The sequence below is a fragment of the Corapipo altera genome, unplaced genomic scaffold (genome assembly GCF_003945725.1).
Source record: "Corapipo altera isolate COAL_440 unplaced genomic scaffold, ASM394572v1 22, whole genome shotgun sequence".
Taxonomy (NCBI): domain Eukaryota; kingdom Metazoa; phylum Chordata; class Aves; order Passeriformes; family Pipridae; genus Corapipo; species Corapipo altera.
Genome location: NW_020884886.1, coordinates 15917692 through 15944237, shown reverse-complemented (window position 1 = coordinate 15944237; position 26546 = coordinate 15917692). Strand labels below are relative to the sequence as shown.

The 26546-nt window shown below is 38.4% G+C and overlaps 1 long non-coding RNA gene across 2 annotated transcripts; it reads right to left on the bottom strand.

The window, feature by feature from the left end:
• Positions 1-5688: 5688 nt before the first annotated feature.
• Positions 5689-24833, bottom strand: LOC113946970. 2 transcript variants are annotated; one of them, XR_003527606.1, is made up of 5 exons: positions 24822-24833; positions 15194-15199; positions 10793-10798; positions 5845-6102; positions 5741-5804 (listed from the first exon to the last, which is right to left on the bottom strand). It is a non-coding gene; the product is annotated as an uncharacterized LOC113946970 (long non-coding RNA). The 2 variants fall into 2 exon arrangements; XR_003527605.1 differs by having other exon boundaries at positions 5689-6102.
• Between the last annotated feature and the right edge of the window lie 1713 nt (positions 24834-26546).

Here is a 26546-nt window from a genome sequence, read left to right as displayed (position 1 = left end):
CTACAGCAGAGACATAAAAATAGGGTCTAAGAAGGGTAGGAGAGATGAAAGCCGCCTTTGGGAAATCTATATTTACTTGTAAATATATGTCCCTTCTCAACACGTATTTGACCATAGCTATGCAGTTTTTGTGGTGAACAGAAATGTAAGGCATTATTTGTCTTTTACACATAAGTGTTCTCCAATTGCTATAAAAACGCTTTAATTGGTTTCCCAGTTGAGTCCTCGGAAGCCCTGCCTTGCACAGGAACTAAGTAACAAGCAGACAAGAAACTTGTTTAATTTTTCCTTTAATTCTACTATTTTGTTTAAAATGCATTTTTTCAGTGCAGGGTAATGAAGTCTGTCAGGTGGCTTTCAAATGTGGTTGCTAGAAACACAAATGTAAACAAAATTTAAAAATAAAATCCACTTCCACCAATAATGAAGACATCAAAAAGTGTAACACTGCACACAGAAATAGGTCCCATTATGCAAATGCATTGCAGAAAATCTTAATAGATGGGAGCCCCTCTGTCTCAGTCTATGTAATTATAATGTACTGTATATAATTAAAATTAATGTAATTAAAACAGTCTCAGTACCAAGTTCAATTATGTCACTCAGATGTTGCCTCTAGACACACCAGAACTGGCACATCAGTATTATGGAGAAGATAATCCCTATATTCCTTTAGACTAATAAACAACTGGGATCAAAAGAGAGTCAAAGGGCAAAAAAAGCAATGTTGAAATTCATCTTTTCTTAAAATAAAAAAAAAAAAAGGTGCTTTTACTCTTAAGAGAAACTCACATATACATATACAATAAGTAGCAAATTAAACATCTAACAGGGCAAAACCCAGCAGTTTAATCCTCTAATGTAATTCTGTATCAGTAATAAAGATGATAAATAGTATTCCAACAATTAGTCATGTGAGCAGAAAAGCTAGCAAAACCTACAGCTTTATGATCCACTGTTAGATGAACCTCAGTATCATCAGCTTTACACCACTGCCATTCTCAGCTCTCACCCATGTCCCCTATCTCTCTTGCTCCTTGGCTGGGCAAAAAGCCCATGCGGCCCAGGAGCAGAGGTGCCCTGCCAGCCACGTCCTGCAGCATCACCCAGAACCTTCTGGCACACAGCGGCAGGACAGATATTCAAGGTGAAAATTTAGGATGTGAGACATGAACCCTCCAAGCCTTCCAGCATTCTTTCCAAGTGGGTTAAGTTGTCCACCAGACTAAAGGATGCAGATTCAAAGTGATACCACAGTTCTGTAAGCACCTTTCCTTTTGGAAAAAAGGCTAAGAACACAGACAAGGTGACAAACAGCAAGTTTGTGTTTGTGGGAGGGGGGGAGAAAAAAACCCCAAAATCTGCTGTTTTACAGCATAAACCACAGGCTATTAGGACACATAGAGATATACTGACAATTGCAGATGTTTCACATTTCAGTGCAAATGGTAAATGGATGATTCCGACCTTAATAAAAATCTTAATAATATCTTCATAAAATATTCCCGAAATGGTTACTGTATATAGCATTGCAAATGTTTTCTTTGACATTGTCCAAAATGTTTCTGAGTTTGGAAAGTGATGCTATAAGAATACCCAAGTTTTTGCAGAAACAGTGCTGATCTTGAACATTCTAATACAAGTCCAAAGCCTAAAACTGTCTTTCAAACAAGATCAAAGTTATGTCCTAGTCTCTCAGCAATCATGAAAGACTGCATCCTATTAGCCACTTAAACACCATCAGTTTATACAGATCCTGTTCTTATATTACAGTGATAAACTTTAACATTTCTGAAGTCCTTTACATAGTCAAAACCTTTTGCAGTTTTTTCCTTGGAAAGACTGGGGCAATAATTCTGCTTTCTGTCTATCTTTGAAGATTCTGTGTAATACCTTCTATCTACAAGACTTTCCAACTGGAATGGATTAATAGGACAAGGCTGAACCTTATCAACACTAAAACAATATTTGAGTTCAGCAGTGCTGCCCTCTTGTTGTGAGAAGATGAATGCATTCCTGAGTGTGAAATGGAACAATTTCTCAGGAGCTCATCATTTCACAGCTATTTTGCCAGCTATTTTGTTTTATATCTGAAAATTATCTTAAATTACTCATATAGACTAATAATAATAAAGTTTCAAATTTTCACAGAGCAATAGAAATGCAAAGAGCAATAGAAATGCAATATATGGAATGTTTGGTCTTCTCTTTGTTATAAATTTATATGCATTTCCATGTTGGGGGTATTTTGTTGTGGGGTGGGTTTTTTTCTTAGGGAAAAGAACAAAAAATTGGCAGGAGAGAGAAAAAGAAAAGTAGGGCAGCTCCAGACTACAAGATATTTATATAGCTTAGTTGGTTTTGAATGGCTAAACCTGGAGAATTTTACCATATAAACTCAAGAAATGGAGTTAGGCAATCTGAGATAAATTAATAGTTATTTTGCAGAAGAGGATAAGTGAGGCACCAGATGACACAGTCTTATCTCTATAGAGAGTTGTGGGGTGGGAGCTGAGGAACTGTCAACCCTGAGATTATACCAGTTGGTTAGAGCATGGTGCTAACCCAACACCAAGGTTGTGAGTTCAATCTCTTACAGGCCATTCTCTTAATTAATTCACTTAATAATCCTTGTGAGTCCCTTACAGTGCAGAATATTCTGTGATTCAGTGTAACCTCAGTCCAGGAATGGACAGCCAAAACAGCTGAAAGAGCTGTGAAGAGGACAGCGAGGAAGAGAAGCACAGATGGGTTTGTCAGAGATAAAACGCATGAAATCAATTTTCCCATAACCCGGTAAGATTTCCCAGGAACATTTTTCACAGTAGTCAATCTCCTCTCTTTCCCAAGACTAGTAATATTTTGACACTTTCTCACATCACCTTCCTACAAATAGGCTAGGGAAGCCTGGTCCACACAAAACTATTACATAAAAACTATTATAGGTTGCAAAACTGGCTGGAAAACTCTTAGCAGAAATTGAATATCATTAGTTTATAATCAAAATGGAAAGACATACTAAATGTGGGTTTGCAGGGTTCTTTATTTAGTCTTAATTGATATATTTGTATTAGTTAATATGTATGTTAAAAGACCTGAAAGGTAGAAGAGACATTATTCTCACTAAATCAGTACGTCATATCACCTTGGAACGTACCACTACTATGACAGAGAGCAGCATTAGAATTCAATACCCTCTTGATAAATAGGGAAACAGACTGAAAAAACTAATACAGTTCAGCAGGGAAGGATATGCATATAGAGCCAGGAATAATAAATTGCATGACACAGGATCAGGAACGATTGCCTAGACAGCAGTTCTACAGAAAAGATATGCAGTTTATGATGGATTACAGGGGGAACATAAACCAACATTGTCACTCACTGCAAAAAGACAAACATCTATACTAGAACAAGCCCACAAAGCTACAGCTTGGCAAACACATGAATTTCTTTGTTGTAAAGCACTTTTTAGTGCATTTGTGAACAGTACTTTTAACTTCTATGAATTCTAAAAAAATTTAACCTTTTTAATCACAACACATAAAATTTGCACACACATGTAAAACCTGTGGATTATTTTCTGGCTCATGCAGCATCAATGTATTTATTCACAAAATCTCTTTAAAAAAACAACTACAGATAATGTGTTGAAAATTGTAAAATGTTCCCCTGTTGACTTCCACACATGATTAAATTTGCATAGTTGGATATTTTAAGAATTCATTTTCCTGATATGGTTTATACAGAATTCATTAAGAGGCCAGGAAATAAAATAACAACTATAATTGTGATTGTCCCCTCCCAGACTCATTAGGAGTCATTTCTTAGAGTATTATTGCACTCTAATTAGAATTTTGTGAAATACAGATTAGTTTAAAAGAATATATATGCAACCCATAAGACTGATTAGAATTCCTGTTATTGGTTCCTGGTAATCACAGAATCACAGAATATGAGAAGTTGGAAGGGATGCACAAGGATCATCGAGCCCAGCTCCTGGCCCTGCACAGGACCATCCCCAAGAGTCACACCATGTGCCCAAGAGTATTGTTCTTGAACTCTGTCAGGCTTGGTGCTGTGACCACTTCCCTGGGGAGTGCCCATCCATCCTCTGGCTGAAGAACCTTTTTCTGATATCCAACATAAACCTCCCCTGACACAACTTCAGGCCATTCCCTTGGGTCCTGTCATTGGGCACCACAGAGAAAAGATCAGTGTCTGCCCCTCCTCTTCCCCTCATGAGGAAGCTGTAGACTGCAATGAGGTCTCCCCTCAGTGTCCTCTTCTCCATGCAACAGGAACTGCTTGAAAAGCACAGGAAAAACCTTCTTATTTCATGTTTTCTGTTATTTCCTTAGAAACAAAAAGAGAAATAAATACCTCCTGATATGGGAATGACAAATAGTATATTTACTGGAAAATATGTCAGTCAAAGGCAGTGTACTTTAAGTTCTTGACAGTAGTTACTCAGCTCACCATTTCAAATGCTAAATCCAAACTCCATTACAGCACAGGTGGTTTATGGACATCCTGATGGTCAGTAGAGCAAAACATTGTCACTAATAGAGGTTGAAAAATTTTGATAGTAGGCAAAATACATTTTTTCTGCAACCCTGATTGTTCATCATTATAATCTACAGATATGAATTCTGTGAACTGCACAGAACAGAAGGCCAGGGAGTAAAGCCTGAGGAATATCAACCAGTTTTTATTATGCTTAATGTGTATTTATTTATTTAGTCCAGTGAGTGGACAGTGAGGTGGATTATAAACTGGCTGAATGGTAGATCTCAGAGTGCCATAATCAGAGGCACAGGGTATAATTGGAGGCCTGTCTCTAGTGGTCTCCCAGGGTTCTATAGTGGGCCCAGGACTGTTTGACTTATTCGTCAATGACTTGGATGAAGGGACAGAGGCCTCTTCAGCAAGTTCATTGATGACACAAAGATGGGAGGAGTGGCCAATACCCCAGAGTGCTACACAGTCATTCAGAAGGACCTGGACAGGTTGGAGAGATGGGCAGAGAGGAACATTATGCAATTCAACAAAGGCAGATGCAGGGTCCTGCACCTGGGGAAGAATAACGCAGTACAGGCTGGGGGATGACCTGCTAGAAAGCAGCTCTGCAGAGAAAGACCTGAGATTCCTGATGGACAACAAGCTGTCCATGAGCTAGTATGTGCCCTTGTGGCCAAGAAGGCCAATGGTATCCTGGGGAGCATTACAAAGAGCAGTGCCAGCAGGCCGAGGTACATGATCCTATCCCTCTACTCAGCCCTAGTGAGGCCACATCTGGAGTGCTGTGTCCACTTCTGGGCTCCTCAGTACAGCAGAGACGTGGAGCTCCTGGAGTGAGTCCAATGGAAGAGCAACAATGATTAAGGGACTGGAGAATCTCTCTTACAAGGAAAGACTGAGGGAGCTGGGCCTGTTCATCCTTGAGAAGAGACGACTGAGAGGGCATCTCAACAACATCTATAAGTATCTGAAGGGAGAGTACCAAGAAGATGGAGCAAGGCTCTGCTCAATTGTGCCAACTAATAGAACAAGAGGCAATGGGAAGAAACTGATGCACAGGAAGGTCCATTTGAATATGAGGAAGAACATTTTACTGTCGCTGTTAAAGTCGGGACGGCCAATGTGACATAGAACCTTCTTCCAAAGCAGGGACAGGATTACAAGAAGGCTGTAATCACTTTATTGTAACAGGTTGCAAACATTTATACTTTTCACATATCACACATGTCAACTTTCTATCGGTGTCTTCATATAAACATATATCAGGCTATACACATGTCATCCTGCTATTGGTACAGGTCATCAGGCCATCCACATGTCAACCTGCTATTGGTACTTTCATGTATACACACACCAGGATTGGTTGCAAACTAGTAAACACAGTTTTTGTCGAGTCATCCTGACTTGCAGAAAGTACAGGAAGTCCATTTCTGTCCTCCATCTTCTTCCTGTCTGAAAGTTGCCCACATTCTTCTGCGTGCTGTGTTCTCCTCCTTTCAGGGGTATACTGTAATCCAGTTTATGTCCACTGCTTCGTCGATAAATGCCAGGCTGCTGACAGGCTTGCTGTCAACCCTGACACTTTACTGTGCACGTGACCATGCACCAGAACAGAGTGACCAGAGAGGTTGTAGAACCATCTGGACACAATCCTGTGCAATGTGCTCTAGAATGGCCCTGCTTGAGCAGGGAGGTTGGACCAGATGACCCACTGTGGTACCTTCCAACCTTACCCATTCTGTGAATTAATTGATGTGGTAGAGGCAATACTTAGGAGCAATAAATCACATTCTAAGTTGTTATTTATGAAAATCTATGAACAGAAGGAACTTAAATGTAAAAACAGCTACCAGAATATGAGCAAATCTGTTGGCAGGATGCAATCACTAAAGTATACTCAGAAATTCTGCTTGTCCATGAGGTTCACCCATTACAATAGACAAACAAATGCTCAAAAATATGTAATTGCTCACATTGTGACTTTTCTTTAGATCAAGTTATGCCTGTGCCTGTTGAGGATGAAAGATGAAGAAATAAAACACAAAGAAAACCCCTCTTTTACAGAGGCTTACATTCCCAGAATTACCATATAAGACAAATCAACAATATTAGCCATCATCTTTCACTGAGTGGAAGGAAAGGTGATATCTTCTTCCACAGAAGACAGGCCTTATCATCTCAGACTAATGCAGAAAAAAATCACAACCACTGGAGTAAAACTCGTGCATCAAAATGCTCATGGACATAAAAAGACACCTCTCTAGGATTAAGCTAAGAGACTTCAGGTGTGTTAATACCTTCACATGAACAAGTGGATCCTAAACAGAAAAACAACTCTGAGCCCTCACAGCAGAACCTTTTATCTCACTGTGCATGCTGGAACCTCCTGAAGCTGCAAGAGTGTGGTTCAAACCTCATGCCCAATGGATGATGAAAACACCTGCACCTATTAGCCACATGGGAAGGAGACTTCAGATGGAACTTGGTAAACAGCCCGGCCCTGGCATCTCAAGCTACCCGGGTCACAAATCAGAGACTCTCAAGGTCGCACTGGTAAACAGGACACACATGGCTATGTGCTAATACCAGAAAGAGCAAAGTTCAGAGGACCTCCAACAAGGGCAAAGAGAGCTCTTATTAAGGAATTAGGTCCTTCTCTTCTCCTAGGAGGAAAGAGTAAGCCGCTCATTTCTGACAGTAGGCATAAACCAGAGAGGTTTCATTAGCTGAGTGCATTCTCAGCCTCTGGGCATATACAGTGTCAGGAAGAGAAAGCACCAGAGAAGATCCTCCTCTTCCATTTACGTAGAAGATGGTGCTACAAGGCTACAGGAGGTATCTTTATGCAGCTTCAGCTTCTGAAGTTGCATGCCTGTATGGTTTGCATCTTTTGGTATTCCTGAGGAAAATACGAAAATCATGACTACTTCATACACCACCTTTGCAAAGTGTGAGTCACTCATCTCCACCCCTATCCAGCATGCCAGATGCATTTCTTAACAGATAATAGAGCAGAGCAACATAGCTATAGGCATCAGGCAGAAACTTATCTTGAATTGTCTTGTTCTCCTTCCTAGTATCTGTTGCAATTTTGAAAGGTCCTTGATTCAGTTTCCCAGAGTAGGAATCAAATGATTGTGAAAAAGTCATGAGCAATTTGCTCAAAAGATACAGGAAACTGAAAGGCTTGGTGATCACACCCAAGGTAGCACAGAGAGTCCAAGCAAAACAAGACTGATCTAGTCCAATTACTAGTTATCAAACACATAAACTCTTTCATAAACTAAATAGGATCCACCTTAAAATGAATTTGACTTTCAGTCCTACAAGGAGTACTGGAAAGTTGCTCTGGAATGTAATTTTGTACGGTTTCATGAGCCCATATCTGTAAGCCAATACTCAATTGCATATAGAAAAGCCATAAGGAAATATCTAAAGGACTTCCCTTTGAAACTGTCATTTTTGCAGCTACCTTTTCAAGGACATTATTTCATACAGCCAGTAAATGTGTATGTTAGTTAGTAAAGGCTACATTTCAATACTGCTTTCCAATTAATTAACTTTCTTTCCCTAGTGTCTACTTAATTACCTTCTAGTTGTATCCCTGGAGTGGTGCCTAAGGCATAAATGAGGGCAGAGTCACCTGAAAAAATCACTGAGGTCAATTCCCCTTGGTGTCCTGAGAACAGAGATCTCATACCCATGTAATCCAAATGGCTAGAGGGGAAAAAAGATAATATAAAGGCTGAATTAATATTCTTTCTACCGATTGAATGGTAGAGGAATAATTTATTAATATTGGGTTTATGCAATAATTTCTTCCAGAAAGAGAAACACAAAAACACTCAATAAGTAAACTTCATATTTTTCTGTTTCTTAGGAGATGCATATTTTTAAATGTTTTTAGCAATATAACCTCTTATCACAAAATGTGATCCTCTCATTAGAGTATAATATGTAATATCTACTCTACAAAGAACATTTTTTCAGAGATAAAGGGGGTCAAAAATTCATGTCAATTTATCATTTTGTTGCTGTTAGAGGAATGATTTGTCAAGATATATTCTGCCTTGAGCCGTCAGCACACTGATAGAGTTAATTCATTCCCTAGCCTTATTCATTCCCTAGCCCAAGACATGTATACTCAGATCTATTTATCCCAGGAAAAGGACTTTACTGACGAAATAATGGTTGTTACCCGTCTGAATGAAGCTCTGGCATAAAGATTATACTGCACTAGGGAAGGAGTCGGAAAATCTTGTATGAAAATTCTGTCCTGCAGAAATAATTGATGGTTTTGCTACAGACTTCACCGCAGCAAAATTTTACTAGAAGTCTCTTCATACTGTTTCTATCCTTTTCCCAAATTTATGACTAAGATATTCAGGAAGATAACAGTGCTCTTGTGGTAAACCATGTATTTTACTAAGGACTTTAACATGAGGGGACCTGAAGATCATTTAATTTTTCTAAAGAGGTAAACTGTGCTTCACTAGATTCTTTATCAGACCTGATCATTAATAATCTAGAGGTAACTTCACCAATTTCCATGAAACTCATTTAGTCATGTGGGTTAGGTTTCTTCCCACCAATCTGCCACTACTTAAGACACCTTTTAACAGATATTTTCTAACCTCTCTGAATCAATCCCCTCAATAGCTGTGTTTATAATTTGTCCTCCAGATGACAGCAAAGGTCAATTCCCTATCATGTCATTAAAGGTGTGTTTAATTTAGCCTCTTTCCCCTACACAGCTAACAAAGCCATGATAAATCAGCTATATAGCAAGAATAAACACACTGCTTCACTTAATTAAAAATTAAATTCCTCTTGAGGGATCATTACAGTAGTGAGCTGCTACATGCCTTTGTTAAATAGGTGCTTCTTCGAGAACACAACCAGGGGTATACTATTGGGAACTCTGTATCAATATAAACAGGAATTTGTTCAGACATTCAATTAGAACACTACACGTGTTCATCCTCTAAAAAGAGGTGGGTATAGAAAAGCTAAGGCTTCTTTGAAGAACCTAGAGAATTGCACTACTATCTGGTTCAGTTTGGTACCTGGTACACTTATGAATCATGTAATTTCAGTATTTGCAAGAAAAAGAAAAACATATTGCTTTGCATACTTATGCTGGCCAAGAAACCCCTGTGGAAGAAGGTTCAAGAAGAAGGGCAAGGGGGCTGTGCCTGTGTGGTTCAGGGAGTAATGCTGACTGTGACTGACCACAGCTGTTGCATAGAAGACTTTACTGCAACACAAAGGGGACTGGAAGACGGCCTTTGTTTTAGAAAAACAGCTACCAAGAGGTGAGTGGATGAACTGGTGTGAATGTTTTTTCCTGAGTTATTAAAAGAATGTAAATGCCTCCCTGAGTTAGCCAGACCAGCATGGGGGCTGGGGTGTGAATAAGTGACGAATAAGGCCCTGTGATTTCAGGACTCTTATCTGTCACGTTCCCACAAAACCAATGCTCAGCTAAAGACCGCAGTAACTTCTACATACAAGTCCCAGTGTACTGCTGGATGTGGGTGTATCTGTTCTTTCTTCCTACTCATTGGGATTAAAACTTCACACTACACAAGCAAATAGAGTGGCAGGAAGTCATTCTTGACCTTTCATTGACCTTCACATCTGTACTTTTCACAACAAAAGAAAATAACTCTTCACTCAGATTTTCTTCCATTTCAGTGGGTTGACGGCCACAGCAGTCAGCCAAAACACACTGATGGTATGTAATACTGTAGCTCTACACTAAATCCAGTTTCCTGTTAAAAAAGAGGATCAAGATTTCCTCTAAAGACAGTTCCAGGAGCATAACAGTTTCACTTTTTCATCTTTTAGAATAAGATTAGAGTAGCTGTGTCTGAGGTCTTGTACTCTGGGTCTAAAAGCAGACATTCAAGTGGGAGTAGCCACTTCATACATGGTACCAAGAATTTATCTCTGCTTAGTAATATATTCCCATGATCTAGAAATGCGAAAGTGATCTTCTCTGTGACATAATTGTTAACATGGGGACTCTTATTTATTTTCTCAGCTACAATGCATGTAAAGCAAATAGACCATAGCAATACCATTACACACACTCCTGCACTCACTTTGGAGACAATCAATATCAATTATCAAATTCTCAACAGGAGAGAAAGGCTGTGAAATTGCCCATAAAATAAATTTACAAAGTCATCCCAATATCTTCTATGCTCTGTTTTAAAAATGATACGTAAATAATTATTTCAAAGGAACTTTCACTTCATTACCATACCAGAGCCTATTCATGACCATACTGATGATGGCTATACCATCCTGTGTTTCACAGAAATGAGGAAAATAAATTGGATTCTTGTTTCAGTGAAGGTTCTTGCTTTGTAATGGATTGTGCCCCTTGGAGCAGTGTCATTCTCTTTTACTAGCTTCTCAAGCTCCCTAACAGACCTGTATCTTTTATTCAAATAAAGGTGATGTTTGCTTTTTTAACCAATTACTGAAACTTTAAGAGCCCAGGAAAAGACTTTCAACCCTACAGGACTCTTTATGAGTAACATTACACTTTCTTTTAGGAAGGTAATCCGTAGGTTTTCTAACATTCATGCAAGTCTTGTCGTTGTCTCTTGTGAAAGACCCACTAGCAGGATGAGAGTTTTCTTACAACCCTCTAAACATCCCAGACACTCCTGTGAGTTTCTCCTCTCTTTTTCTCTGAGAAAAAGAGCTACAAAAATTTGTCTTTCTATTTTATGGTACAAGTGATGATAGTAGCTTTCAAGGGACTGGTGGATCAATATGCGGATGATGTTACATCTATGCTGAATCACCTTTGGAAACACGGGAGAGAAGGAAAAGGAAATTTTCATTTTTAATATATATTGTTTAAATGCCACTAGTGCCCAGAGATACTTGGCATAGCTTCCTGACCCATTTGATATTTGTTGTTACACATATCCAGGTGATAGGAAAGTGCCCAGCATTAGTCTACAGTAAGACTTTATCCTATAGTCCCTGAAAAAACTTAGTAGAGTTTTCCTGGTAGCTGAAGTGCATTCCAGTCTAAGAGTCAGCACAATGTATTTCAGACAACAGAAGTAACATTGCTGTAAGCCGTTTAATGTATGATCTTCTGCCTCTCCAAGTGGAGGATTTGCTCTTTCCATCACTATATTATGCCAGTAGTCCTCACTCATTTTAGTGAAAACATGCTACAATGAGCATGTTGCAAAACTTCAATGCATTGCAGCCTTTCCTATCATTGCATCACTTTCTAAGGTGATTATGTGTATCACATCTAGGTATCATTTAATACTGTGTAGTCTGTGTTTGTCCACACAAATTACAAATGTGTCTGTTATTTTACAGTGTGCTACCAACTTAGAAGCGTCACGTTTGTACTTTTGAATATTTCATACCTTTATTCTCTTTAGTCCTATAAATGTCTCATCCTTAAACCTTTATCACTAATTTAGACAACTAATTGCTATAGAAAAATTACATTATTCCCTTTCATATTTCCCTATATGCTAAATACTGATAAGTAGCCTCCATTTATCAATGATATTCAGCTTTACATTAATTATATTTCAAGGCACGTAAAATTATTGTGTAGTAGCACTCTTTAGCGATGTACAAATGAATCGCATACTGAATATGAACCAAATACAAAGAATTTATGTGTAACCAAGTGAAATGTTGAATCCTGAGCAGAGATGAAAATAATACATTCAAATTAATTCAGGCAATTTTGAATACCATCCCTTTTGCTACATCTTATGCTCTCAACAATCACTCTCTTTGAACTGCAGCAACTGAGATTAAATATTAGGATGTATGAAGCCTACCTGAATCTTTCTGAATAGCCACAATTATCCCATGATTTGTAATGTTGTGCTCATGCTCTCTAATGCTAACACCAGGCACTGGTTTTATTACAAAAATCACAAATTTACTAATGCCTTTTAGAACATTATTTCAGCTGGTTTTATGTGCCAAGTTAAACTGACTACACATGCAGCATAAAATGAGGGATAAAATATGTTCTAATATAACTGTAATTAGGGTAGAAATTAAAGGACATTAGCTAGTAAAGCACAAAAACCTCAGAAAATTATTACCCCAGATATATTTGGAACCTTAAGCTTTGAGGCTTAACAAGCAATTTGAAAGCAAGTCAAACAGTCTGAGTATGATGCTAATAGATAACCACCTGTGTCCTTCCAGTGCTCTGGAAAGCCTCATTAACCATGCAAGGCCATGGATCTTGGCTCCTTTTCCACTTAAGTAAATTTAGCACTATGAAGAACCATGATGGAGTGGGTATTTCATGCTAATGAACTCTTTGCTCCACATGGTACTCTCTTCCTGTTTGAAAAAATAACCATTTGTAAGGAAAGTCAATTTTTTAGCATAAAATATTAGTCAATCAGTAGTTTGAACAATTCCCTGTGATGATCCAACAATAAAGAATCAGCTAGGACTGTTCTAACTCGGACATGTCTATTAAATAGAACTCTGTGTGGAAGTAGTCCTTTTTTTAAGAACAATAGAAACTGGATCAAAAGTTTTTTATTTTAACTGTATCAGACTCAGCAAGATTGCTGCAAAACGAGGTTAAAAACATACCTGGGAAATGATCGCACAGACCTCTAGTGGACTGAAATTGAGCTACTCAGACTTATGTGTTGCTTAACACAGCAACAAATTCCCATAGTTTATCTCTAGTGTCTTCTTGCAAAAACTAAATACTGCTGACAAGTTTTATTCTCCAGCAACTCCAGTAGTGTTTTCTACTTTCCATATATAAAGATTTCTGGTACAAATATCAGCCAGAACGTGTCCTAGAAATACAGAATCTTACTAAAAGGCAACTTTTGAAAGACATCCAGTATTATCACGTATTGTTTGCAGAGCAGAAAATCAGATTTCAAAAGAATTCATGAAGGTAACTTCTGGAGCTGCACAGATTGTATTCAAACAGGCCTGTTTTCCACTGTTTTGTCTTCCACTACCAACTTCTGAGCTAAATAAATCTCTACAGTTCTCACAGCTCGGGACTGAATGGAAGATCTCAGATTTCAGGTCTGATGACAGGATTAGACTGGAACCTGCACCATTCAGAACACCAAGTGACGTCCTGAATTTTCAGGTGTTTTACCCCAGACCACTAGCAGAATATGTTTGGGGTATTACACACATGTTCTTGTAGATCTGTAAATAATTAGGCTTCTTAAAACAAAACCTAGAGAGATGAAACTGATGATGTCTGTCAGGTCTAGAAAGTACGCTTGCCGCTCCACTGAAATGGTCCTGAGCAAGACAAATCCTTATACCATCCCTTCAAGAATTGTTTTTAAAAATCTTCCAGTTAATGCTATTAATTAAATGAGTCACATCACACATCTTGAAGAGATAACAGATTTATCAAAAATAAATGACATAAGGAAAGTCATAATAATGGTTGAACAGGTCACATGACTACTTTTGACTTCAGCATTTCTATTAGATTCAGTAAGAATTAAAAAACCAAAAGAAACAAAAAAACCAAAACAAATGAGCAAAAATAAAAACCAAACCAAACCAAACCAAACCCAAAACAAAACAAACAAACAAACAAAAAAAAACAACCTCCCAAGCATATTGCTGTAGAACATAGGAAAATGCAAAGCAAAACCGTGTAAGAGAAATTTTAGCAGATAATAACTGTTATTGAGTATTCTTTGCATGAATGCATTTTCCAAAATTAAGTATCTCTGCTGTCCAGAGATGGCATCAGAAGCCTAATATATAGAGGTATACATGCGTCACTTGCTCAGAGTTGCTCCTAATTGAGAACAAGTAGTCTCAGACAAAGGGTCATATCTCAGCAAACCAAAAGCAATCTTCAAAAAGCTATAATCTGCTTCAGTTTCATTATGGCTGAGAGAAATATGGAATATGGCTTGTATGGTTTCAACTAGTGGTGTCAGTTTATCAAAGGTGGAGAACTGTTCACCTAGGAAGAACATTGACATCAAAGGCAGAAAGGAAAGAGTGCAAACAAATACATCTAGATTTATGCATCTTCCCATTGTCTTGTAAATGGAAAAATATATACTACTACCTACCCATTGGTGGGTTTTCATACACCTATTGGAAAAGTGAGCATCGATGGGAGTACTAGAGAGGTATTACAGGTAGAACCAGATAACATTTATCATTGTTACAATGATAAAATATATGTCAAAATATTGAAGAAAGAAGTACATCTCTTCTCTGCATATACAATTGCTGTTTAGGAACAGTACTAACCACAGGAGATGCCATTTCTGGACAGTTATTTTGCCAGACTGCTGTATTGGAACGAGTAGAAATATGTACTACTGAGAAGCATAGCCTTTTAATAAGGGAATACACAGAAATAATTAGGGATTAGGAAAGCTAGGGAGATGCCTCTTGAGATTTTCAAAAGTATTGCACTTCAATGGCATTTAGGCACTCAGCCTCTGTTCTAGCCTTTCTAGGTACTAAAAAGTGCAGTTCTAATGCAAAGTCCTTACACTCCACACACTCACTTTGTATTAAAGCAAATGAAATAACTTGTTGAGATATGTCTGGAGGCATTAACCTCGTCTTGCATTACTGCACACAGTTTTAGAGAAAGCCACTGCTCTGAGATTTGAGAGGCTCTGCTGGCCACCAAGTGCTCCCACCTTACTAGTGTTGTGACTGAAAACATGTGATGCTTGTACGGCACTTTTCTCTCAGTTCCCAGGTATTTATTTTATTTTTCAAGAATGGAAGTTCTGCTCTTAGAAGTCACCTGAAACCCGAAATGAATGGATGTTATAGGTTAGAAATTCAGTAGAATTTTTCTTTCCCCTGCTCCCCCCCCACTGTAGGAAAGACAGAGTTTGAATGGAAAGGGGGAAGGGAGTTAATTAGCCTTACAAAAGAACGAGCTAACCAGGCTGCATTCCTTGCTGATGGCCCATCAGAGGCTGGGGGGAGAGGGGAGGAGTTTTGGGAGGGGGGGGGCTGGCTCTGCTCAGAGGGGAGAGGGGCAGACGGCAAAGTTCGCTCTCTGGGATGGAGACAGGGATCTGCATGCGGGCATTTGGAGAGAAGGCCTAGGAGTCTGTCTTTCTGGCTCTCCATCCTGGTGAGGCCGGACCACCGGACTCAATCGGCACACACACTGCCTCGTGACTCCAGCCAGGACCTACTGGGTTTTCATTGGAGAGGTCTGTGCTTGCTGGGAGAGAAGGGAAGAGCCTTGGAACACCGTCATCTGGGAACAAGTACTGCAGGCCCTGCACCTTCAGCGATCTAACAGCACCCCCTGCAGGCCACAATTAGGACTGCGCTAAAGGACAGAGAAGTATTCATTCAGACTTTTTTTGTGGGTTTTTTTTCTAGGACTACTGTCTAGGTTTTTTTGTGTGTTCTGTTACTGGTTTTGCCAACAGTATGTAAACTTATGATATCCAAGGACCAAACAGGTGGTTATTCCACTTACCCTCTAGCTTTTGTTTCACTATGTCACAAACTCCATTAAAGAATATTTAGCAAATACACTGTTTACTCTAAAGGATACATAAATGTAAGGCAGGGGACCTGAAACTTGTTGTGTACTTTAATTAGTTGTCTCTTCACTCCAAAGATACTTTTGGCCCTGCAGCCATGCAAACATAACAAGTACTGCATATTGCAGTTTTAAGTACTACCTGCTTGCTCTTCCCACTTTTGAGAAAACTCAGGCTAAAAAAATATCATTGTTTTAGGATGATGAGACAAGGAAGAAGAGATGCTATTTCTGAAAGAAAAAGAAAAAAAAAAGAAAAACAGAAACAAAACAAAAATGATAACAACAACAAAAACAAACTGTAAATAAAAATTAAACTGTCTCTTAAAGCAATCCTTTAGGGCCATAATACTTAAAGCAAAAATTTTATAGCAACTCACTCTTCATATATTAATGTATTTGTTATAAACTAGAGCCAAGTTTCCTAGAGCCAAAACTAACATCACACCTTGAACTTATTCCATTGTTACTTTATTTTTCATGAAAGACTAGTGGATACACATGGCTTAAAATTGTTGCTGCTTTTAGTATTTTACAGGATGGAAGCACAACAAAGACTTACTATGCTCTTTACAGAAAAAACATGAGTGGTGAGGCTCTCAAATACTTAATCGAAAAACTTCTAGCTGTCTATCTTTCAAACTGATAAAAGGATCTTGTCTTGAGTGAGTGAGTAAAATACATGAGTAAACTAGAATTACTTATATATGTATATACATGGTATGAAAATATAAAATCTACACACATACGCACATTTTTCTCTATATATATGAAGATAAACTGTTGTTTGGTCACAGCTATTGAGATAACTGTCAAAACAATATGTTAGACATAAAATAGTACCTGCTCTCCCTGACTTTCACACCTCAGCTTGCCAGACACAGCCTTCCACAGACTGCGTTTACATAGTCTGTGTTTAATGTGTTTACAGACAGTGGACTTTATTCACTATTGAGGAACCTGAAGTTTGCAGAATCTGCAAAATTAAGAACTATCTGTATGCTCTGTATCTTACTTAATTGTAAAGCAAAAGGAAATAGCAACGTGGAAAGACATTTTCAGAAAGATAGATACCATACAGCCCCCCCCGCCCCCCCAGACTGCACTGTTAAAATGAAAACAGCCACAACAAAAAAAGCAGCAGAAGGCCTGGACAGCAGGGCCACCACAACAGCACTGCTGGCTAAGGGAAACAAACTGTGAAGCCAGCAATTCTGAAAAGGTGAAAGAAAGATGGATATATTCAAACTGAGCCAACTGAAACTGTGTCAGGCAAACTACAAACCCCTTGTAACTCCAGATAAGAAGCTAGCCAGAAAACTGTTGGTGCACATTTACAGAAGAAGAGGCAGATGTAAACAAAGAGCAGCACTGAATGAGGGAAGAGAAAGAACAAGTCCTTCCACTAAGAAAAATAAAGAGAAAAATATTTTCAAGACCTGATTCAAGCAAAGACCTCTCTTCCACATGCAGAAGGAGGAGAGACACTGGCAGGAGCTGGCAAAAAGTGATCTGTAGACAGTACTCTAGATTTGAAGTGTTTTCAACAAGTCCTGCACAGTGTCAGCAGCACTGAATAACATGTACTATAGCTTTTGTAGGACCAGCTGCATTCATCTATGTCTAGAAGTGGCATTCTTTGTGACAGACATTAATTTTTGCCATTAATAAAAGCTAGAGTCTTTCCAGAGGGTCAGTTACTCTGTGTGCTAAAAATCATGGAGTGGCCTCCAGGATGTTGTTAGGGACATTCAGAAAGGTTTTTCCTATTTTGATACACATTACTTTGTACTTAGAGTAGCTAATTGGTGGTAGAATCACTGCTGTGAGAAATAGGTTCCAGGGGAAGATGAGGTGAATCCTGATGATCACTCACTCCCTATTAATGAGATCCATTTTTTTTTTTTTTCTTATCTGGAGCACTCAAAAAAGAGGGAGGAGCCAGAATCATAAAATCTGACTGTTACCATGAAAGTGTCTATTTCAGGTTTTTCCCCTGCAAATTTTTTCAGGGCAGATATACTGAATGGGTATCAGAATCTGAGTCATAGAAAAATGTCCTATCTGCAAAACAAGACTTCAGAAAGTTTCATAGCTCTAGTATGATACATACACAAGCATTCTATAAGGGGAATTCAGCGCTGTTATTCAATTTCTTGTTGACTAGGACTTCCAAAGCAGATTTTTATTGTTGACTATTAGCAATACTATGAGTTTAAAACTTGATGTAATAAACAGGACTGATATAAGGTGATCATCCCAAAGTATATTTACTAATACTTCTATTGAAGGATATTTGCTCACATCTGGGTATACTTTCAAAAGTAAGGATAATCTTGTAGGAGTACCAGATTCGGTAAGAAGGCTCATAATTTAAGTTTTTGTAGAAAACAGCCAGACATCATTCATGTTATATTATCTTTGTTTTTACAGACCATTTCAAGTCAAAAAGATGTATCTGCACATAAGATACATATAAAGACCACTGGTTCTCACATTCTGAAGGAGAAAGATTTTTGTTCCACACTGCTGCAACCTGGCAGTGTCACTGTGCTTCTGATGTTTCTGCAATGCTTTGAGATTTCCCTTCAAAGTTTTCATACAATTAGGGCAGATGAAAAATTCTGGCACTACAAAGCTTCTGACTCACTTCACCAAGATATGAAAAAAGCTGAAATGGCTCATGCAGTCCCAGCCTCACAGGCATTGCTATCCTTATTTCTCTATTGCAGAAATACATCTATGTTCTTCAACAAAACAAAACAAACCAGCCCAAATGTGCTGAATGGCTGTGAATACACATCATCTCTAAATTCTTCCTCATGGTCTTCTGCAGAGGACTAGCCTTTTGGGTGTGGAGACTTTCATACATTTAACATCAATGTGTATGTGTATGACATGTTCTGTTTTAAGGAGGTTTGCAACAAGAGTCTGCTAATGAATAAAACAGTGTCTTCAACTTCATGCTCCAAAACATTTTTTGTTCCTAAGTGCAGCAACACCCCTATCTCTTCCCATCATAAAGGAGGCACCATCTGTTGTTAAGCAAGTGAGAGATGAACTTTCCATGTGTTGTTTTCATCAATAGTGTCACATTCAGAATAGTTTGGGGGGATTTTTTAATCAATGCAATCTTTGAGTTTCTAAAGAGCAAAAGGCCCTCTGAGACTGTTTCTGCCAGTCCACAAATGAAAATAGTATTCCTGTCATCAGTAGGCTCTTCTGCACTACAGTTAGTCTAACATATTTTCTTTTCTCCTGTGGAACATGCTTTTCAACATTATTGCTGATACCTTATATCCAGCATGACATTTTTGTGAGGTTGACTTCCCAAAATGTAAGACAGCAAGGACAGCCTTGAATTTCTACGTAAGAGGCATTTTATTTTCTACCTATGCAGTCCTATACATCTCCATCCCTGTCCTGTAAAACTGGCCAGAGGAAAATGGATGTTTAGTTTCTATACATTACATAGGTCCTTACCACTAAAGAGGCATTTTCACAATATAAGCCCGAAGGTATGTGCAATAGCCCTAAAGCAGAGCATGCAGGATGTCTGATGGTACAAAGCCTTCTGACACAGACCTGGAGGACTGCAGAGAGGGGAGGGAGACAAACCTGATATAGTCCCATCCATCCTGCCTTTTGGAAACAGCCCTTGGTACCAGCTGTCTGAAACCTTGGTCAGACATTATCTGAACAATATAGTAAGCCATAAGAAGGTCATGAATCATGTTAACAGCTAAACAGTGTGTGTGGTCATAGTAATGGTCAAAACCATTTGCTTGGCTCTGGCTTATTTAATGGCATGCATGCTGCCTTACTTTCAAACACGGATTCCAAAAAAAATCATTCTTCATCTTAGCAAAGGGAAGGTGTAAGGGTGATCTTACCAATGTATATAAAAAATTGAAGGGAGGATAGAAAGAAAATGAAGTCGGGTGCTTTTCAGTAGTGCCCAGTCACAGGACACAAGGCAATGGACACAGATCAAAAGTTTCCGTCTGAAAATCAGGAAACACTTTTTCACTGTGAGAGGGTAACCGAGCACTAGCAGAGTTGCCCAGACTAGTTGCAGAGTTTCCATCCTTGCAGACATTCAAAAATCATCTGGATACAGTCTTGATCACCCTGTTCCAAGTCACTCTGCTTGGGCGAGGAGATTGGATCAGATGGCATCCAGAGGTCCCCAGGCTTCCAACTCCATGCTTTTTGTGATTCTATGACTGTGTTCTGTTGAGGGTGGACAAAAGGACATAAGTAATTTGTGAACTACTTGCAAGGTTTAATGAGTCATAAATTTCTTGTTAGCTGCGTCTTATTGAGCCTTGACCTAAGGAAAAAAGTGTCTGTGCATGTGTGTTAATCTCCAGATAAAATGATATATAACTGAAAATTAATCAAAAACCCCCAAACTTTTAAACAAGACATACACCCTGTGAATAGTTATCCAGATGAAAGAATTCAGATTAAATATATTGCACAGGACAATTTCCATCTGTTCCACACATAGTTGCTGAGTTATGTCAAACAGTAAAAGTTAAAAAGCATTTCTCTTGCCTGTTTTCACATCAGTGAAGGTAATGGGAGAATTATAAGAAATCAAGTATGCAAAGGGAAAAAAGTATCCACACTGGGGGAGAAAATGTTTAAAAATTACTGCAGCAAAGTTTTCAGCTAACTTCAAAAGAAACATTACAGAAAATTCAGAGCACATTTGGCTGAGGTGATTTATTAGTTCCAGTATTAATTGTTTATACTAACATAGTTAATACCAAATCCTACTATGCTAGATCCTAGAATACACAGGACAGAGGAAGATCCTTTTACATTTTAACAATCTGTCTTTGTAATTGACAACTATATGAGCATTAGATTATTAAAACACCTAAATAATTTAAGAGTATTTTCCTTATTAAAGAAGAAGCAAAACTATTTCAACAACTAAATCTTTTACTTCCTCTTTCCGTTACTGCCCCTCCAACATAGAGTCCTTTAGAAAGACTTCTCCACTTACTGTGAATCTCTTGTTTTACAGAACTATTTAAGATCTCATTCATCACTGTGATTGTTCATGAACTTGTGTGCAGGGATAATTCAAGGGAAAACATTATTGCATGACGTTCTAAGTTTTGTTCAATAATCATTAATTGATGAGTTCTTTAGAGATAGCTGATGCAATATAGAAGCTCTTCATGTTCGTCCTTCAGTACTCATCAGTCCTCAATGAGTGCTCTACCAACACTGTAAAGAAAGTAAGATTTCTTTGCCAGCCCAGAATTCAGATCTCTTCTCTAAGTAGTCAGATTTTATCTGTTGTTCTGAAAGACAGTATCTCTACTTCTCTTTACAGTAGATTTACAACTTGTTTTCTGGTTCCTGCCAAGAACCTGATGGAAATCATTTATTAGCAAATTCTGAAGTTTCTACAGTGGTCCTTGCACAGCTCTGCCTCCCATGTGCTGTTGTTTGCCATGTTATAAGTGTTGCTTAAAAATTGGGAGCAAAAAACCTCCAGGCAAATTTAGTATAGATAAATAGAGAGTAGGTCTTTAATGAAGGCCTTCTGGCATAAGGAGTACAAAGGTGTGCACTCTGTGTCCGGTGGTTCTACAATTTTATAGTATTATCCATCCAATCCAAGAACTATCTGCCCTCAGATCCTCCACTGAATTGAGTCAGAGGTCCTAAGACCCCTTTCTTCTTGATCTTCCTCTTCTTCATGGCATGCACTGTCTTTGGAGCTTCTCCAAGGTTCCAGGCTTAAAGGTTGCTTTGACTATGAAGGTATCTTATTGTTCAGGCCTGAGATGCCTGAGTTTACTATAGTCCTGCCTTGAAAGGAGCCCGAACAAGCCTAAAGAATTTAGAAAATTCAATATGGAATGGGGGAATAGGGTTTGGTAAGTGTTAGCTACTATTCTAAAGTGCGAGATGATACAATTGTACTAAAACCCTATATTTACTACACAGCTACTTTAAAATCTACAAAAAGCTAAAAATCCTAAAAATTCTGAGCCATCATATACCCCTTTTCCTTTAAAATTATTTTTCTGCATAATACAGTTTCAGTGGGTCCCACAGGGATCAAAACTGCAGCATCAGTAAGACAATGATATTTCATTCCAATAGTCATATTGGCTGTAAATGCAAAGTACCTAATTTCACAGTAGTAAAGAATCAAAAGTACTTTTAGTTTCATTAAGTATTACCACTGGGAAAATAATACTGTATGTTGCTTATTTAAGTATTCCACTGGCAATACCTGGGATACTAGCAATTCCCAAGAGTGGATGTGGAGTCCTTGCCCCATGACTCTGATTCACATTCTGCGAGTTTCTATAAAGACACCATTTTTGTTATTAAGCTGTATATCACTTTTGCTTAGCAACACAGCGAAGTTAGTAAATGTTGTGAATTAGGGAGGGTGTGAATTCTCAGTTTCCTCAAGCCATCTCCTTATCTCTCATCAGGAAGGTTAACTTCATGCTTGGAAGGATAGCAAGAAAGAGAGAAGCAGAGGCATGTCTGCTATACCTGTGGCAGTCTCCTATTTTTAATTAATTTCTAAATAAATTTACCTTTTTATCCTGCTGGTTGTAGAAGGAGTCTGGGCCCCATGAGTATACCACTTAGAGCATGTACAACTAATTCCAAAACAAATGTGAAAGAATTTGTCTTGCAGACAATGGTAAGAGGTAAAACAGGTGAGAGGGAAAGATATCACATCACTTGAGGTGGAAGCTGATCTCCCTAGATTCTGTACTTGCGGGGAGGGAGAGAGAGAAGTTTCTGTGGAGTGGAGATCACAACACATGTCTAACTTACATGGTCTGAGCCTCTCCCTTTGCAGGAGACTCTCCATCAGCCATGCAGAAGCCTGGGGACAGCTGCAATTGTGTCAGATGAACAGTTATGGTGAGAATGCCCTCAGCTGGAGCCAGTGCAGAGTAAATCACATACTGTAAATTCACACTGTAATGTATTGTGCACCAGCTTTTCACAAAGATGAGTCATTCATGGCAGAAAAGGAAAGTGTGGACATGTTCTTTTGTAGACAGTGCTGCAATTTTATGTCACGCTTTTCATCCACTGATTTCAAGGAATACACAAAAACAGATAAACACAAATACTGTTTTAGAAACTGAAACCACAAGTGATATAAGCAGTATCCGTTCAGAAATTCTGTCAGAGATTGGGGACAACCCCCAAATTGTTGTAACAAGGAAAATTAAGCAACATGAAAACCCAAAGGAGATTCTCGTACATGATGAATTCCTTTGCCTACATTTTTATTCTACATTCCTGGTATCTGAGAGTGGTATCTGAGAGTAGTATCTGCAGTAAGGATTCTGGATTTATGACATTTATGGAATAAAGTTTTGAAATACTGAAAATAGATTCAAATTTGCACACAACAATTTCTTGAAGTCAACTAAATTCCAATTAGATCATGAAATCAAACCAATGTGAAACCAAAACCAGGTGCAAAAACCATGGCCCAGTTTGTTGTTGCAGTAGTCAATTTATAGTAAAGTAAAAATGTCCTTTCAGTATCAGACATGCACATAACAAAATAATGACTTACTTTATACCCACTGAAACTTTGTTCAAGAATTCAGCAGCGTATGGAGTCACTAAAGTGCCAGAGCTGAAAACCTAAATAGCCAAGAAGAAAACAGGGCGGCAATAAAACCTTTCTTTCCATCAGTTGCTTGTCAGTGTTATGCTGCTGTAACAATGACCAATGATGGCTTTGAAACTTTCACACACTGCTCTTATAATGTTCTACACTAAATCACAATGTAGGAACTGAAGAACTGCAGAGAAGGTACAAAGTGATAGCACCGATACCGTATATTAACTTCTGAAACAGCACATAACTCTCCTCTTCCCAGCATTTGCATATTTTGCTGTTGGAAAGTTACTGTCACAAACAGAAAATCCTGTTTTGCTTTCTTGCCTTCCCTACCCTTTCCCGGCTTGGATGCATGGATAGGCATGTTGAATCCCGAGTCTCTCAGGTGCTCTTCCCAAAGCAGGACAACTCAAAAAATTGGCTAACAATTCCTAGCGTTTTCTTTTCCCTGCTGTTAGCCTCCAGCACTGTATTGAAGCAGGGTTTTGTGAGAAGCTTCCACCCTCTGTGCCTGCTAGTATGTTGAATGATAATCACTGACATTGAAAACTGAACCACAGTACAGACCGGTCTGATGGTCTCTTTGTGTCCCTCACATACACCCTTCTGCGAATGCCAAATACAGTCATAGAGCTCTACATGGATTATAGGTGCTATGTACCTGCACACTATATCCAAGAACCTGTCCTTTCCTCATAAACTTTTGGCCTATGGGCCTTCATGAAGTAAAAGCTCCTGTTGCAAGAGCAGCTCTGCAGGAGAGGACCCATTAAATTATCTTGGAGGTAAAAAGGAGAAAACCTTAGTCTGAATGTGAACAGTTGATGAAATCTCACTGCCATCTGTACCCTGATTGCTGGGAAGGCTGGAGGTACTGCTGGAGCTAGGAGGCCTGGACTTCAGTGTGGAAATTCATGGTTTAAAAAATGGAGAACAACAGGCTTAATTTTGACTAATTGGCAGGCATTTTATGACCAGTCTGTGGGGTTTCTAGCATCTCCCTACTTTAAAATCTCTCTAAGTCTCAATGACTGTACAAAGGCCCTCTCAAAGAAAAGAACTGAAGTACATTGTTCAGGTCAGTACAGGCTTGAATTAAGTGACTGTATCTCCACAGAGACATCTTCTTTCTTACTGTAGTCCAATATGACAAACATATCCCTTAAGACCTTAACAATTTGCCACTGGTTTTCTGAATACTATATTTTATGGCACTTTATAAGCACAGTGTTACTGTGTGAGAGTAACAGCTCAAAATAGTGAGATATCATAAAAAAAAATTGATGACAAACGCAATACTTACTATTCTCAAGGTTTTGTTCCATGTTGTGGTACATCACTGACATATGAATCAAAAAGCTGCACTCCTCTTGTCTACCAGTACTTGGTAAAGGATAGGTAATTCCCAATTATGCTTGCTACTTTTCCACTAAGCCAAAAGAAAATCCTTACCAATAACCCTGACATATACCTAACCACAGTTCTGTACACTAATCTGCTTATCTTTTTTCATGGTGAGCACAGCTGTCAGAGATTGGAAGCACACTAGCTCCATCTGCTGAAACTGCTTCTGCAGACCTTTTTTTTTATATACCAGTGTTGAATAAAGATTTATTTGCATTATCCAGTTGATATTGAGAGATGAGCACTGAAAGTAGATAAGATTGCAATGAAAGTCCCTTTGTCAAAGTTGACTCAATAAAAACATAATATAATAACAATGTTGTCTCAAAATCTACTTTGTAGAAATGCATTGTCTTTCACAGTAAGAATAAACATCTTCATTACAGAAATGAATCACTGGTCTTTCAATTTCCTGGTTTTGCTGTCCTCCATTTATTTCAAAGCTCCTATAATCACTATGCAATTTTTAAACCAGACTTATAAGATTTTAATGACAAAAACAATCTTTATATTGTGATCACGTAGGGGCAGTTAAGAAATGTTGAATTAAACTATAATTCAGAAGACTATCTTTTTTATACAAAATAGATTTTATGTCAAAATGAATATTTTTCTTGTTGCTCATGAAAAATTTGTAAATCAACCATAAAGGAAAAGTAAGTGACAATTTTTCCTCCCCTATTGCCACCAGAGAAAATTATCTGTAGTACTGTTACGATGGAAATTCTACATAGAAATCACTGAAACCTGTATTTTTACAGCTTATATCAAGAAAATTTTGGGGGAAAACCCAAGAAAATAAAGAAAAATATAAGAAGTAAACACAACAAAATAAAGAATTCCTTTCCAGGAGATCTTGGTTGATATGTAGCCACTAACTCATCTGATACTGAATCCAGTTCAAGAGCTAGAACACCAGAGGTGAGGTGAGTATTTTTCTGACTGATAAGTCCTGACAGTTTACAGGAATGTTAAACCATGTTAGTTACTCCACTAGTAAACTTTAAGAGACCAAACTGAAAAATAGAATGGTTTAAACCTAAAGCAAGGCTTCCAAGTGCCTCTAAATCACATCATGGATCAACTGGGAGATATCTGCAACCCTACTAACACATTGTTTTCACATGCAATTGTTAATGAAACAAGATTTGTGATAGTCTTTCTATGGAGTTTAACAGAAGTCCTCGAGTTCTCTTTCAGGTGTGGAAGAACTTAAAGTTGCCCAGACAGACCAGGAGGTTACTGGTCAGTGCAAATCAATCCAAGTCTTTGCTGTGGGTGTTCTGCACCCAAGCCCTGTCTGGCTGCTGCTTCCAAGGGCAGCAAGAAAGATTAGAAGGGGTATAGACCTACAGTGAGGAAAAAAAAAAAAAAGACAATCACAAAGCCAAAGAAAATAGAATATGCACAAAAACTGAATAGCAA